Genomic DNA, 18,014 nt, shown 5'->3' on the forward strand with positions numbered 1-18,014 from the left:
ATAGTATCATGCCATCTGCCAGCAGTGACAGATTTACTTCTTCTTTTACAGATTTGGATTCCTTTTATTTCTTTTTCTCCTCTGATTGCTGTGGCTAAAACTTCCAAAACTATGTTGAATAAGAGTGGTGAGAGTGGGCAACCTTGTCTTGTTCCTGATCTTAATGGAAATGCTTTCAGTTTTTACCATTGAGGATGACGTTGGCTGTGGATTTGTGATATATGGCCTTTATTATGTTGAGGAAAGTTCCCTTTATGCCTACTTTCTGCGGGGTTTTTATCATTAAAGGGTGTTGAATTTTGTCAATAGCTCTCTCTGCATCTATTGGGATGATCATATGCTTTTTCTCCTTCAATTTGTTAATATGGTATATCATGTTGATTGATTTGCATATATTGAAGAATCCTTGCATTCCTGGAGTAAACCCCACTTGAGCGAGAGAGGGGGAATATGGCAGAAAAGTGAGACGCGGAGATCACCTTGCTCCACACAGAAATACATCTACACGTGGAACAACTCCTATAGAACACCCACTGAATGCTGGCAGAAGACCTCCGACTTCCCATAAGGCAAGAAACTCCCCACGTACCTGGATAGCGCAAAAGAAAAAAGAATAAACAGAGACAAAAGAATAGGGATGGAACCTGCACTGGTAGGAGGGAGCCGTGAAGGAGAGCACAGCATACTATGAAGCCCCTTCGCAGTGGAGACTGCAAGTGGTGGGGAGGGGACGCTTCGGAGCCGTGTAGGAGAGCACAGCAACACAGGTGTGGATGGCAAAGTGGAGAGATTCCCACACATAGGATTGGTGCCAACCAGCACTCACCAGCCCGAGAGGCTTGTCTGCTCACCAGCCAGGGCGGGCAAGGGCTGGGAGCTGAGACTCGGGCTTCGGTCAGATCTCAGGTAGAGGACTGGAGTTGGTGGCATGAGCACAGCCTGAAGGGGTTAGTGCGCCATGGCTAGCCGGGAGGGAGCCTGGGAAAAGGTCTGGAGCTGCCAAAGATGCAAGAGACTTTTACTACCCTCTTTGTTTCCTGGTGCGCAAGGAGAGAGGATTAAGAGCACTGCTTTAAGATGGGCACGAGCCGCGGCTATCAGTGCAGACCAGAGACATGGGCATGACACGCTAAGGCTGCTGCTTCCACCAACAAGAAACCTGTGTGCGAGCACAGGTCACTATCCACATCTCCCTTCCATGGCACCTGTGCAGCCCACCACTGCCAGTTTCCCGAGATGCAGGCACAACTTCCCCGGGAGACCACAAGGCGTGCCTCAGGCAGCAGCAACAACCTGCCGGCATCTGCAGCCGCAGGCTTGCCCTGCATCCGTCCCCCACCCTCCCCCTAACTGAGTGAGCCAGAGCTCCAAATCAGCTGCTCCTTTAACCCCGTCCTGTCTGAGCAAAGAACAGACGCCCTCAGGCAACCTACACGCAGAGGCAGAGCCAAATCCAAAGCTGAAACCAAGGAGCGTGGGAAAAAAGAAGTGTAAGGGAAATCTCTCCCAGCAGCCTCAGGAGCAGCAGATTAAATCTCCACAATCAACTTGATGTGCCCTGCATCTGTGGAATACCTGAATAGACAACGAATCATCCCAAATTGAGGTGGTGTACTTTGAGAGCTACATTTATTATTTTTTCTCTTTTTCCTCTTTTGGTGAGTGTGTATGCTTCTGTATGAGATTTTGTCTGTATAGCTTTTCTTTCACCATTTCTCCTATGGTTCTGTCCATACATTTTTTTTCTTGTTTTTAAAAAAAATTTTTTTAGTATTTTTTAATTTTTATTTTGATAACGTTATTTTATTTTACTTTATTATATTTTATCCTCTTTCTTTCTTTCTTTCACTCTACTTTTTCTCCCTTTTATTCTGAGCCTTGTGGATGAAAGGCTGTTGGTGCTGCAGCCAGGAGTCAGTGCCATCCCTCTGACGTGGGAGAGCCAACTTCACGACATTGGTCCACAATCGACCTCCCAGCTCCACGTAATATTAAATGGTGAAACTCTCCCAGAGATCTCCATGTCAACACCAAGACCCAGCTTCACTCAACGACCAGCAAGCTACAGTGCTGGACACCCTATGCCAAACAACTAGCAAGACAGTAACACAACCCCACCCATTAGCAGAGAGTCTACCCAAAATCATAATAAGGCCACAGACACCCCAAAACACACCACCAGACGTGGACATGCTCACCAGAAAGCCAAGTTCTAGCCTCATCCACCAGAACACAGCCACTAGTCCCCTCCACCAGGAAACCTACATAACCCACTGACCCAATTTTAGCCACTGGGGACATACACCGAAAACAACGGGAACTATGAACCTGCAGCCTGCTACAAGGAGACCCCAAACACAGTAAGATAAGTAAAATGAGAAGACAGAAACACACAAAACAAATGAAGGAGCAAGAAAAAAACCTACCAGTCCTAACAAATGAAAAGGAAATACACAGTCTACCTGAAAAATAATTCAGAATAATGATAGTAAAGATGATTCAAAATCTTGGAAATAGAATAGACAAAATGCAAGAAACATTTAACAAGGTCCGAGAAGAACTAAAGATGAAACAAGCAACAATAAACAACACAATAAATGAAATTAAAAATACTGTAGATGGGAACGAGGGGAAGATGGCAGAAGAGTATGACTCGGGGATCACCCTCCTCCCCACGGATACACCAGAAATACATCTACACGTGAAGCAACTCCTACAGACCACATAGTGAATGCTGGCAGAAGACCTCAGACCTCCCAAAAGGCAAGAAAGTCCCCATGTACCTGGGTAGGGCAAAAGAAAAAGGAATAAACAGAGACAAAAGGATAGGGATGGGACCTGCACCAGTGGGAGGGAGCTGTGAAAGAGGAAAGGTTTCCACACACTAGGAAGCCCCTTCACAGACGGAGACTGCGGGTGGCAGAGAGGAAAAGTTTTGGAGCCATGGAGGAGAGCACAGCAACAGGGGTGCGGATGGCAAAGAGGAGAGATTCCCTCACAGAGGATCAGGGCCGACCGGCACTCACCAGGCAGAGAGGCCTGTCTGCTCACCTGCCGGGGTGGGCAGGACTGGGACTTGAGGCTTGGGCTTCGGTCGGAGCACAGGGAGAGGACTGGGGTGGGCAGCGTGAACACAGTCTGAAGGGGGTTAGTGCACCACAGCTAGCTGGGAGGGAGTCCGAGAAAAAGTCTGGCCCTGCCGAAGAGGCAAGAGACTTCTTCTTCCCTCTTTGTTTCCTGGTGCACGAGGATAGGGGATTAAGATCGCTGCTAAAAGGAGCTCCAGAGACAGGCGCGAGCAGCAGCTAAACGTGCGGACCCCAGAAAGGGGCATGAGATGCTAGGGCTGCTGCTGCTGCCACCAAGAAGCCTGTGTGTGAACACAGGTCACTATCCACACCCCCCTTCCGGGAAGCCTGTGCAGCCCGCCACTGCCAGGGTCCCGGGATCCAGGGACAACCTCCCCGGGACAACGCACGGTGCGCCTCAGGCTTGTGCAACGTCACGCCAGCCTCTGCCGCCGATGGCTCGCCCCGCACTCCATACCTTCCCTACCCCTGACCTGAGTGAGCAAGAGTCCGCGAAGCAGCTGCTCCTTTACCCCGTCCTGTCTGAGCAAAGAACAGACGCCCTCCAGAGACTTACATGCAGAGGCAGGGCCAAATCCAAAGCTGAGCCCCAGCAGCTGTGAGAACAAAGAAGAGAAAGGGAAATCACTCCCAGCAGCATCAGAAGCAGCGGATTAAAGCTCCACAATCAACTTGATGTTTCCTGCATCTGTACAATACATGAATAGACAACAAATTGAGGAGGTGGACATTTGTTTCTTTTGTTTTTTTTTTTTCCTTTGAGAAAAAAAAATTTTCTTAATAATTATTTTTTATTTTAATTATTTTATTTTACTTTATATTTATTTTACTTTATCTTCTTTCTTTCCTTCGTTAACTCCTTCCTTCCTTCCATCCTTCCTCCCTCTCTTCCTCCCTCCCTCCTTTCTTTCTTTATTTCTTCCTTTCGTTCATTCTTTCTTTCTACTTATTTTCCCTTTTACTCTGAGCCGTATGGATGAAAGGCTCTTGGTACTGCAGCCAGCAGTCAGTGCTTTGCCTCTGAGGTGGGAGAGCCAACTTCAGGACACTGGTCCACAAGAGCCCTCCCAGCTCCACATAATATCAAACAGCGAAACTCTCCCAGAATTCTCCATCTCAACACCAGCACCCAGCTTCACTCAATGACCAGCAAGCTACAGTGCTGGACACCATATGCCAAACACCTAGAAAGACAGGAACACAACCTCACCCATTAACAGAGAGGCTGCCTAAAATCATAATAAGTCCACAGACAACCCAAAACACACCATCAGACGTGGACCTGCCCACGAGAAACACAAGATCCAGCCTCATCCACAAGAACACAGGCACTAGTCCACTCCACCAGGAAACCTACACAACTCACTGAACCAACTTCAGCCACTGGAGACAGACACCAAAAACAAGGGGAGCTATGAATCTGCAGCCTGAAAAAGGGAGACCCCAAACACAGTAAGATAAGCAAAATGAGAAGACAAAAAAACACACAGCACATGAAGGAGCAAGATAAAAACTCAGCAGACCTAATAAATGAAGAGGAAATAGGCAGTCTACCTGAAAAAGAATTCAGAATAATGATAGTAAAGATGATACAAAATCTTCGAAAGAGAATAGACAAAATGCAAGAAACATTTAACAAGGACCAAGAAGAACTAAACATGAAACAAGCAACGATGAACAACACAATAAATGAAATTAAAAATACTCTAGATGGGATCAGTAGCAGAATAACTGAAGCAGAAGAACGGATAAGTGACCTGGAAGATAAAATAGTGGAAATAACTACTGAAGAGCAGAATAAAGAAAAAAGAATGAAAAGAACTGAAGACAGTCTCAGAGACCTCTGGGACCACATTAAATGCAACAACATCCGAATTATTAAGGTTCCAGAAGACGAAGGAAAAAAAAAAGGGACTGAGCAAATATTTGAAGAGATTATAGTTGAAAACTTCCCTAACATGGGAAAGGAAATAGTTATTCAAGTCCAGGAAGCACAGAGAATCCCGTACAGGATAAATCCAAGGACAAATATACCATGACACATATTAATCAGACTGTCACAAAAAAAAATTTTTTAACATCTCTATTGGAGTATAATTACTTTACAATGGTGTGTTAGTTTCTGTTTTATAACAAAGTCAATCAGTTATACATATACATATGTTCCCATATCTCTCCCTGTTGCGTCTCCCTCCCTCCCACCCTCCCTATCCCACCCCTCCAGGCAGTCACAAAGCACGGAGCTGATCTCCCTGTGATATACGGCTGCTTCCCACTAGCTATCTACCTTACGTTTGGTAGTGTATATACGTCCATGCCTCTCTCTCGCTTTGTCACAGCTTACCCTTCCCCCTCCCCATATCCAAAAGTCCATTCTCTAGTAGGTCTGTGTCTTTATTCCTGTCTTAACCTTAGGTTCTTCATGACATTTTTTTCTTAAATTCCATATATATGTTTTTTTTTAACATCTTTATTGGGGTATAATTGCTTTACAATGGTGTTAGTTTCTGCTGTATAACAAAGTGAATCAGTCATACATAAACATATGTTCCCATATGTCTTCCCTCTTGCGTCTCCCTCCCTCCCACCCTCCCTATCCCACCCCTCCAGGCTGTCACAAAGCACCGAGCCAATATCCCTGTGCCATGCGGCTGCTTCCCACTAGCTATCTACCTTACTACGTTTGTTAGTGTGTATATGCCCATGACTCTCTCTCGCCCTGTCACAGCTCACCCTTCCCCCTCCCCATAACCTCAAGTCCGTTCTCTAGGAGGTCTGCGTCTTTATTCCTGCTTTACCCTTAGGTTCTTCATGACCTTTTTTTTTCTTAAATTCCATATATATGTGTTAGCATACGGTATTTATCTTTCTCTTTCTTACGTACGTCACTCTGTATGACAGACTCTAGGTCTATCCACCTCATTACAAATAGCTCAATTTCGTTTCTTTTTACGGCTGAGTAATATTCCATTGTATATATGTGCCACACCTTCTTTATCCATTCATCCGATGATGGACACTTAGGTTGTTTCCATCTCTGGGCTATTGTAAATAGAGCTGCAATGAACATTTTGGTACATGATTCTTTTTCAATTATGCTTTTCTCAGGGTATATGCCCAGTAGTGGGATTGCTGGGTCATTTGTAGTTCTATTTGTAGTTTTTTAAGTAATCTCCACACTGTTCTCCACAGTGGCTGTATCAGTTTACATTCCCACCGACAGTGCAATTTTTCTCCACAGCCTCTGCAGCATTTATTGTTTCTAGAGTTTTTGATGATGGCCATTCTGACTGGTGTGAGATGATATCTCATTGTAGTTTTGATTTGCATTTCTTTAATGATTAATAGAGTCGAGCATTCTTTCATGTGCCTGTTGGCAGTCTGGATATCTTCTTTGGAGGAATGTGTATTTAGGTCTTCTGCCCATTTTTGGATTGGGTTGTTTGATTTTTGATATTGAGCTGCATGAGCTGATTATAAATTTTGGTGATTAATCCTTTGTCAGTTGCTTCATTTGCAAATATTTTCTCCCATTCTGAGGGTTGTCTTTTGGCCTTGCTTATGGTTTCCTTTGCTGTGCAAAAGCTTTGAAGTTTCATTAAGTCCCACTTCTTTATTTTTGTTTTTATTTCCATTTCTCTAGGATGTGGGTCAAAAAGAACCTTGCTGTGATTTATGTCATACAGTGTTCTGCCTATGATTTCCTCTAAGAATTTGATAGTTTCCGGCCTTATATTTAGGTCTTTAATCCACTGTGAGCTTATTTTGTGTATGGTGTTAGGGAGTGTTCTAATCTCATACTCCTACATGTACCTGTCCAGTTTGCCCAGAACCATTTATTGAAGAGGCTGTCCTTTCTCGACTGTACATTCCTGTCTACTTTATCAAAGATAAGGTGACGATATGTGCCTGGATTTATCTCTGGGCCTTCTATCCTGTTCCATTGATCTATCTTTCTGTTTGTGTGCCAGTACCATACTGTCTTGATTACTGTAGCTTTGTAGTATAGTCTGAAGTCAGGGAGCCTGATTCCTCCAGATCCGTTTTTCATTCTCAAGATTGCTTTGGCTATTCGGGGTCTTTTGTGTTTCCATGCATATTGTCAAATTTTTGTTCTACTTCTGTGAAAAATACCAGTGGTAATTTGCTAGGGATTACATTGAATCTGTAGATTGCTTTGGGTAATAGAGTTATTTTCACATTGTTGATTCTTCCAATCCAAGAACATGGTATATCTCTCCATCTATTTCTACCATCTTTAATTTCTTTCATCAGTCTCTTATAATTTTCTGCATACAGGTCTTTTGTCCCCTTAGGTAGGTTTATTCCTAGATATTGTATTCTTTTTGTTGCAATGGGAAATGGGAATGTTTTCTTGATTTCACTTCCAGATTTTTCATCATTAGTGTATAGGAATGCCATAGATTTCTGTGCATTAATTTTGTATCCTGCTTGTTTATCAAATTCATTGATTAGCCCTAGTAGTTTTCTGGTAGCATCTTTAGGATTCTCTATGTATAATATCATGTCATCTGCCAACAGTGACAGCTTCTTCTTTTCTGATTTGGATTCATTTCATTTCCATTGCTTTTCTGATTGCTGTGGCTAAAACTTCCAAAACTATATTGAATAAGAGTGGTGAGAGTGGGCAAACTTGTCTTGTTCCTGATCTTAGTGGAAATGCTTTCAGGTTTTCACCATTGAGTACAATGTTGGCTGTGCGTTTGTCATATATGGCCTTTATTATGTTGAGGAAAGTTCCCTCTATGCCTATTTTCTGCAGGGTTTTTTATCATTAATGGGTGTTGAATTTTGTTGAAATCTTTCTCTGCATCTATTGAGATGACCATATGTTTCTTCTCCTTCAATTTGTTAATATGGTTTATCACACTGATTGTTTTGCGTATATTGAGGAATCCTTGCATTCCTAGAATAAACCGGACTTGCTCATGGTGTATGATCCTTTTAATGTGCTGTTCGAATCTGTTTGTTAGTATTTTGTTGAGGATTTTTACATCTATGTTCATCAGTGATATTGGCCTATAGTTTTCTTTCTTTGTGACATCCTTGTCTGTTTTTGGTATCAAGGTGATGTTGGCCTCGTAGAATGAGTTTGGGAGTGTTCCTCCGTCTGCTATATTTTGGAAGAGTTTGAGAAGGATAGGTGTTAGCTCTTCTCTAAATGTTTGATAGAATTTGCCTGTGAAGCCTTCTGGTCCTGGGCTTTTCTCTGTTGGAAGAGTTTTAATCACAGTTTCAATTTCAGTGCTTTTGATTGGTCTGTTCATATTTTCTATTTCTTCCTGATTAAGTCTTTGCAGGTTGTGCTTTTTTAAGAATTTGTCCATTTCTTCCAGGTTGTGCATTTTATTGACATAGAGTTGCTTGTAGTAATCTCTCATGACCTTTTGTATTTCTGCAGTGTCACTTGTTACTTCTCCTTTTTCATTTCTAATTCTATTGATTTGAGTCTTCTCCCTTTTTTCTTGATGAGTCCGCCTAATGGTATATCAATTTTCTTTCTCCTCTCAAGGAAGCAGCTTTTAGTTTTATTTATCTTTGCTATCCTTTCCTTCATTTCTTTTTCATTTATTTCTGATCTGATTTTTATGATTTCTTTCCTTCTGCTAACCTTAGTTTTTTTTCGCTCTTCATTATCTAATTGCTTTAGGTGCAAGCTTAGGTTGTTTCTTCCAGATATTTCCTGTTTCTTAAGGTAGAATTGTATTGCTATAAACTTCCCTCTTAAAATTGCTTTTGGTGCATCCCATAGATTTTGGGTCGTCTTGTCTCCATTGTCATTTTTTTCTAGGTACTTTTTGATTTCCTCTTTTATTTCTTCGGTGATCAGCTCGTTATTAAGTAGTGTACAGTTTAACCTCCCATGTGTTTGTATTTTTTACAGATCTTCTCCTATAATTGATATCTAGTCTCATTGCATTGTGGTTGGAAAAGATACTTCAAACAATTTCAATTTTCTTAAATTAACCAAGGCTTGACTTGTGACCCAAGATATCAATCCTGGAGAATTTTCCATGAGCAGTTGAGAAAAATGTGTATTCTGTTGTTTCTGGATGGAATGTCCTATAAATATCAATTAAGTCCATCTTGTTTAATGTATCACTTAAAGCTTGTGTTTCCTTATTTATTTTCGTTTTGGATGATCTGTCCATTGGTGAAAGTGGGGTGTTAAAGTCCCCTACTATGTATGGGTTACTGTCGATTGCCCCTTTTATGGCTGTTAGTATTTGCCTTATGTATTGAGGTGCTCCTATGTTGGGTGCATAAATATTTACAATTGTTATATCTTCTTCTTGGATCGATCCCTTGATCATTATGTAGTGTCCTTCTTTGTCTCTTCTAATAGTCTTTATTTTAAAGGCTATTTTGTCTGATAGAGAATTGCTACTCCAGCTTTCTTTTGGTTTCCATTTGCATGGAATATGTTTTCACATCCCCTTACTTTCAGTCTGTATGTGTCTCTAGTTCTGAAATCCATCTCTTGTAGACAGCAAATATATGGGTCTTGCTCTTATATCCATTCAGCCAATCTGTGTCTTTTGGTGGGAGCATTTAGTCCATTTACATTTAAGGTAAATATGTATGCTCCTATTCCCATTTTCCTAATTGTTTTGGGTTCGTTATTGTAAGTCTTTTCCTTCTTTTGTGCTTCTTGCCTAGAGAAGTTCCTTTAGCAGTTGTTGTAAAGCTGGTTTGGTGGTGATGAACTGTCTCAGCTTTTGCTTGTCTGTAAAGGTTTTAATTTCTCCATCAAATCTAAATGAGATCCTTGCTGGGTAGAGTAATCTTGGTTGCAGGTTTTTCTCCTTCATCACTTTAAATATGTCCTGCCAGTCCCTTCTGGCTTGCAGAGTTTCTGCTGAAGGATCAGCTGTTAACATTATGGGGATTCCCTTGTGTGTTATTTTTGTTTTCCCTTGCTGCTTTTAATATGTTTTCTTTGTATTTAAATTTTGACAGTTTGATTAATATGTGTCTTGACGTATTTCTCCTTGTATTTATCCTGTATGGGACTCTCTGTGCTTCCTTGACTTGATTAACTATTTCCTTTCCCATATGAGGGAAGTTTTCAACTGTAATCTATTCCAATATCTTCTCAGTCCCTTTGTTTTCCTCTTCTTCTTCTGGAACCCCTATAATTAGAATGTTGGTGCGTTTAATGTTGTCCCAGAAGTCTCTGAGACTGTCCTCAGTTCTTTTCATTCTTTTTTCTTTATTCTGCTCTGCAGTAGTTATTACCACTATTTTATATTCCGGGTCACTTATCCATTCTTCTGCCTCAGTTATTTTGCTATTGATCCCATCTAGAGTATTTTTAATTTCATTTATTGTGTTGTTCATCATTGTTTGTTTCATCTTTAGTTCTTCTAGGTCCTTGTTAAATGTTTCTTGCATTTTGTCCATTCTATTTCCAAGATTTTGTATCATCTTTACTATCATTATTCTGAATTCTTTTTCAGGTAGACTGCCTATTTCCTCTTCATTTGTTAGGTCTGGTGGGTTTTTATCTTGCTTCTTCATCTGCTGTGTTTTTTTTTTTTTTTTTTGTCTTCTCATTTCGCTTATCTTACTGTGTTTGGGGTCTCCTTTTTGCAGGCTGCAGGCTCATAGTTCCCGTTGATTTTGTTGTCTGTCCCCAGTGGCTAGTGTTGGTTCAGTGGGTTGTGTAGGCTTCATGGGGAGGATACTAGTGCCTGTGTTCTTGTGGATGATGCTGGATCTTGTCTTTCTGGTGGGCAGGTCCACATCTTCTGTTATGTTTTGGGGTGTGTGTGGACTTATTAAGATTTTAGGCAGCCTCTCTGCTAATGGGTGGGGTTGTGTTCCTCTCTTGGTAGTTGTTTGGCATAGGATGTCCAGCACTGTAGGTTGCTTGTCGTTGAGTGAAGCTGGGTGCTGGTGTTGTGATGGAGATCTCTGGGAGATTTTTGCCATCTGATATTATGTTGCACTGGGAGGTCTTTTGTGGACCAGTGTCCTGAAGATGGGTCTCCCATCTCAGAGGCACAGCACTGACTCCTAGCTGCAGCACCAAGAGACTTTCATCCACATGGCTCAGAAGAAAAGGGAGAAAAAGTAGAAAAAGAAAGAAAGGAAGGAAGAAAGAAAGGAAGGAAGGAAGGAAAGAAGGAAGGAAGGAAGGAAGAGAGAGAGAGAAAGAAAGAAAAAAGAAAGAATGAAAGGAGGGAGGGAGGGATGGAGGAAGGAAGGAAAGAAGGAAGCAGGGAAGGAAGGAAGGAAAAAGGAAAGAAAGAAAGAAAGAAAGAAAGAAGATAAAGTAAAATAACATAAAGTAAGATAAAATATAATAAAGTTATTAAAATAAAAAAATTATTAAGAAAAATTTAGAAAAAAAACGGATGGTTACAACCCTAGGGCAAATGGTGGAGGCAAGGCTATACAGCATAAATCTTGCTCTCAAAGTCCACCTCATCAATTTGTGATGATTCGTTTTCTATTCATGTATTCCACAGACATCAAGTTGATTGTGGCGCTTTAATCCACTGCTTCTGAGGCTGCTGGGGGAGATTTCCCTATCTCTTCTTTGTTCTCACATGCCCCAGGGGCTCAGCTACGGATTTGGCCCCGCCTCTGCGTGTAGGGCACAGGAGGGCGGAGGGCGTCTCTTCTTCGCTCAGACTGGACAGAGTTAAAGGAGACGCTGATTCGGAGCCTCTGGTTCACTCAGGCTGGGGGAGGGAGGGGCACGGAGTGCTGGGCGAGCCTGTGATGGCAGAGGACGGCAAGACGTTGCACCAGCCTGAGGCGTGACGTGCATTCTCCAGGAGAAATTATCCCTGGATCCTGGGACCCTGGCAGTGGTGGGCTGGACAGACTACCCGGAAGGGGGGTGTACAGTAACCTGTGTTCACACACAGGCTTCTTGGTGGTGACAGCAGCAGCCTTAGCGTGTCATGCTGGTCTCTGGTGTCTGTGCTTTTAGTCGCGCCTCGTGCCCGTCTCTGGAGCTTCTTTAAGCAGTGCTCTTAATCCCTTCTCCTCTCGCACCAGGAAACAAAGAGGGAAGCAAAAGTCTTTTGCCTCTTCTGCAGCTGCAGACCTTTTCCCGGACTCGCTCCTGGCTAGCCATGGTGCACTAACCCCCTGCAGGCTGTGTTCATCCCGCCAACCCCAATCTTCTCCCGCCCTAAGCCCAAGCCTCAACTCCCAGGCCCGCCCACCCCGTCGGGTGAGCAGACAAGCCTCTTGAGCTGGTGATGCCGGTCAGCCCTGATCCTCTCTGTGGGAATCTCTCCACTTTGCCCTCCACACCCCTGTTGCTGTGCTCTCCTCCGTGGCTCCAAAGCATTCCCCCTCCACCACCCGCAGTCTCCGCCCATGAAGGGGCTTCCTAGTGTGTGGAAACCTTTGCTCCTTCACAGCTCCCTCCCACTGGTGCAGGTCCCGTCCCTATCCTTTTGTCTCTGTTTATTCTTTTTTCTTTTGCCCTACCCAGGTATGTGGGGGGTTCTTGCCTTTTGGGAGGTCTGAGATCTTCTGCCAGCGTTCAGTAGGTGTTCTGTAGGAGTTGTTCCACGTGTAGATGTATTTTTGGTGTATCTATGGGGAGAAAAGTGATCTCCACGTCTTACTCTTCTGCCATCTTCCCGGAAGCCCCCTAGCTGTTGAAAATTAAATACAAAGAAAACATATTAAAAGCAGCAAGGGAAAAACAGCAAATAAACACAAAAGGGAATCCCCATAAGATTAACAGTGGATCCTTCAGCAGAAACCCTGCAAGGCAGAAGGGAGTGGCAGGACATATTTAAAGTGATGAAGGAGAAAAACCTGCAACAAGGATTACTCTACCCAGCAAAGATCTCATTCAGATTTGATGGAGAAATTAAAAACTTTACAGACAAGCAAAAGCTGAGAGACTTCAGCACTATCAAACCACCTTTACAACAAATGCCATATGAACATCTCTAGGCAAGAAACACAAGAGAAGGAGAAGACCTACAATAACAAACCAAAAACAATTAAGAAAATGGGAATAGGAACATACATATCGATAATTACCTTAAATGTAAATGGACTAAATGTTCCCACCAAAAGCAACAGATTGGCTGAATGGATGCAAAAAGCAGACCCATATATATGCTGTCTACAAGAGGCCCTCTTCAGACGTAGAGACACATAGGAAATTCAAGTAAGGGGATGTGAAAACATATTCCATGCAAATGGAAACCAAAAGAAAGCTGGAGTAGGAATTCTCATATGAGAAAAAATAGACTTTAAAATAAAGACTATTAGAAGAGACAAAGAAGGACACTACATAATGATCAAGGGATTGATCCAAGAAAAAGGCATAACAATTGTAAATATTTATGAACCCAACATAAGAGCACCTCAATACATAAGGCAAATACTAACAGCCATAAAAGGGGCAATCGACAGTAACCCATACATAGTAGGGAATTTTAACATCCCACTTTCACCAATGGACAGATCATCCAAAATGAAAATAAATAAGGAAACACAAGCTTTAAATGATCCAGTAAACAAGAGGGACTTAATTGATATTTATATGACATTCCATCCAAAGACAACAGAAATATCATTTTTCTCAACTGCTCATGGGACATTCTCCAGGACAGATCATATCGTGGGTCACAAGTCAAGCCTTGGTAAATTTAAGAAAATTGAAATTGTATCGAGTATCTTTTCTGACCAAAATGCTATGAGACTAGATATCAATTACAGGAAAATATTTGTAAAAAATACAAACACATGGAGGCTAAACAATACACTACTTAATAACGAAGTGATCACTGAACAAATCAAACAGGAAATTTAAAAAACACCTAGAAACAAATGACAATGGAGACACGATGACCCAAACCTATAGGATGCAGCAAAAGCAGTTCTAAGAGGGAAGTTTATAGCAATACAATCCTACCTTAAGAAACAGGAAATATCTGGAAGAAACAACCTAGCCTTGCACCTAAAGTAAATAGAGAAAGAAGAACAAAAAAAAACCAAAGTTAGCAGAAGGAAAGAAATCATAAACATCAGATCATAAATGAATGATAAAGAAATGAAGGAAACGACAGCAAAGATCAATAAAACTAAAAGCTGGTTCTTTGAGAGGATAAACAAAATTGATAAACCATTAGCCAGATTCATCAAGGAAAAAAGGGAGAAGACTCAAATCAATAGAATTAGAAATGAAAAAGAAGTAACAACTGACACTGCAGAAGCACAAAAGATCATGAGAGATTACTACAAGCAACTCTATGTGAGTAAAGTGCACAACCTAGAAGAAATGGACAAATTCTGAGAAAAGCACAACATGCCAAGACTTAATCAGGAAGAAATAGAAAATATGAACAGACCAATCACAAGCACTGAATTTGAAACTCTGATTAAAAATCTTCCAACAAACAAAAGCCCAGGACCAGAAGGCTTCACTGGCTAATTCTATCAAACATTTGGAAAACAGCTACCTTCTCAAACTCCGCCAAAATATAGCAAGGCCACCATCACCTTGATAACAAAACCAGACAACGATGTCACATGGAAGGAATACTACAGGACAATGTCACTGATGAACATAGATGCAAAAATCCTCAACAAAATATTAGTAAACAGAATCCAACAGCACATTAAAAGGATCCTACACCCTGATCAAGTGGGGTTTCTTCCAGGAATGCAAGGCCTCTTCAATTTACACAAATCAAACAACGTGATACACCATATTAACATATTGAAGGAGGAAAACCATATGATCATCTCAATAGATGCAGAGAAAGCTTTGGACAAAATTCAACACCCATTTATGATAAAAACCCTGCAGAAAGTAGGCATAGAGGGAACTTTCCTCAACATAATAAAGGCCATATATGACAAACCCACAGCCAACATCATCCTCAATGGTGAAAACCTGAAAGCATTTCCACTAAGATCAGGAAAAAGACAAGGTAGCCCACTCTCACCACTCTAAGTCTACATAGTTTTGGAAGCTTTAGCCGCAGCAATCAGAGAAGAAAATAAAATAAAATGAATCCAAATTGGAAAAGAAGAAGTAAAGCTGTCACTGTTTGCAGATGACATGATACTATACATAGAGAATCCTAAAGATGCTACCAGAAAACTAATCAATGAATTTGGTAATGTAGCAGAATACAAAATTAAAGCGCAGAAATCTTTGTCATACCTGTACATAAATGATGAGAAATCTGAAAGTAAAATCAAGAAAACACTCCCATTTGCCATTACAACAAAAAGAATAAAATATCTAGGAATAAACGTACCTAAGGAGACAAAAGACCTGTATGCAGAAAATTATAAGACACTGATGAAAGAAATTAAAGATGATACAAAGAGATGCAGAGATATACCATGTTCTTGGATTGGAAGAATCAACATTGTGAAAATGACTCTACTACCCAAAGCAATCTACAGATTCAATGCAATCCCTATCAAACGACCACTGGCATTTTTCACAGAAATAGAACAAAAAATTTCACACTTGATATGGAAACACAAAAGACCCTGAATAGCCAAAGCAATCTTGAGAATAAGAAACGGAGCTGGAGGAATCAGGCTCACTGACTTCAGACTATACTACAAAGCTACAGTAATCAAGAGAGTATGGTACTGGCACAAAAACAGAAAGATAGATCAAAGGAACAGGATAGAAAGCCCAGAGATAAACCTACACACATATGGTCACCTTATCTTTGATAAGGAGTCAGGTAGGTACAGTGGACAAAGGACAGACTCTTCAATAAGTGGTGTTGGGAAAAGTACACAGGGACATGTAAAAGTATGAGATTAGATCACTCCATAACACCAAACAGAAAAATAATGTCAAAGTGGATTAAAGACCTAAACGTAAGGCCAGAAACTATCAAACTCTTAGACAAAAACATAGGCAGAATGCTCTATTACATAAATCACAGCAAGATCCTTTTTGACCCACCTCCTAGAGAAATGGAAAAAAAAATTAAATTGAACAAATGGGACCTAACGAAACTTCAAAGCTTTTGCACAGCCAAGGAAACCATGAATAAGACCAAAGGCAACCATCAGAAAAGGAGAAAATATTTGCAAATGAAGCAACTGACAAAGGATTAATCTCCAAAATTCATAAGCAGCACATTCAGCTCAATAACAAAAAAAACAAAAAACAAAATCCAAAAACGGGCAGAAGACCTAAATAGACATTTCTCCAAAGAAGATATACAGACTGCCAACAAAGACATGAAAGAATGCTCAAAATCATTAATCATTAGAGAAATGCAAATCCAAACTACAATAAGATGTCATCTCACACCAGTCAAAATGGCCATCATCAAAAAGTTTAGAAAAAATAAATGCTGGAGAGGGTGTGGAGAAAAGGTTCATTCTTGCACTGCTGGTGGGAATGTGAATTGGTAGAGACACTGTGGAGAACAGTATGGCTGTTGCTTAAAAAACTACAAATAGAACTACCATATGACCCAGCAATCCCACTACTGGGCATATACCCTGAGAAAACCATAGTTCAAAAAGAGTCATGTACCAAAATGTTGACACCTGCTCTATTTACAACAGCCCAGACATGGAAAAAAACTAAATGTCTATCATCGGAAGAATGGATAAAGAAGATGTGGCACATATATACAATGGATTATTAATCAGCCATAAAAAGAAACGAAATTGAGCTATTTGTAATGAGGTGGATAGACCTAGAGTCTGTCATACAGAGTGAAGTAAGTCAGAAAGAGAAAGATAAATACTGTACGCTAACACATATATATGGAATTTAAGAAAAAATGTCATGAAGAAACTAGGGGTGAGACAGAAATAAAGACACAGACCTACTAGAGAAAGGATGTGAGGATATGGGGAGGGCGAAGTGTAAGCTGTGACAAAGCGAGAGAGAGGCATGGACATATATACACTAACAAACATAAGGTAGACAGCTAGTGGGAAGTAGCCGCATAGCACAGGGAGATTAGCTTGTTCTTTGTGACCGCCTGGAGGGGTGGGATATGGAGGGTGGGAGGGAGAGAGATGCAAGAGGGAAGAGATATGGGAACATATGTATATGTATAACTGATTCACTTTGTTATAAAGCAGAAACTAACACACCATTGTAAAGCAATTATCCTCCAATAAAGATGTAAGAAAAAAAAAATCCTCAACACAATACTACCAAACAGAATCCAACAGCATATTAAAAGGATAATACACCATGACCAAGTGGGGTTTATTCCAGGAATTCAAGGATTCTTCAATATACTCAAATCAATGCAGAGAAAGCTTTCGACAAAATTCAACACCGATTTATGATAGAAACCCTGCGGAAAGTAGGTATAGAAGGAATTTTCCTCAACATAATAAAGGCCATATATGACAAAACAACAGCCAACATCATCCTCAATGGTGGAAAACTGAACGCATTTCCATAAGATCAGGAATAAGACAAGGTTGCAAACTCTCACCACTCTTATTGAACATAGTATTGGAAGTTTTAGCCACAGCCATCAGAGAAGAAAAGGAAATAAAAGGAATCCAAATTGGAAAAGAAGAAGTAAAGCTCTCGCTGTTTGCAGATGACATGATACTATACATAGAGAATCCTAAAGATGTTATCAAAAAACTTCTAGAGCTAATCAGTGAATTTGGTAAAGTAGCAGGATACAAAATTAAGGCACAGAAATCTCTGGCATTCCTATACACTAATGATGAAAAATCTGAAAGTGAAATCAGAAAACACTCCCATTTACCATTGCAACAAAAAGAATAAAAAATCTAGGAATAAACCTACCTAAGGAGACAAAAGACCTGTATGCAGAAAATTATAAGACACTGATGAAAGAAATTAAAGATGAAACAAATAGATGGAGAGATATATACCCTGTTGTTTGATAGGAAGAATCAACATTCGGAAAATAACTCTACTACCCAAAGCAA

Source organism: Pseudorca crassidens, chromosome X, assembly GCF_039906515.1.
Source record: "Pseudorca crassidens isolate mPseCra1 chromosome X, mPseCra1.hap1, whole genome shotgun sequence".
Taxonomy (NCBI): domain Eukaryota; kingdom Metazoa; phylum Chordata; class Mammalia; order Artiodactyla; family Delphinidae; genus Pseudorca; species Pseudorca crassidens.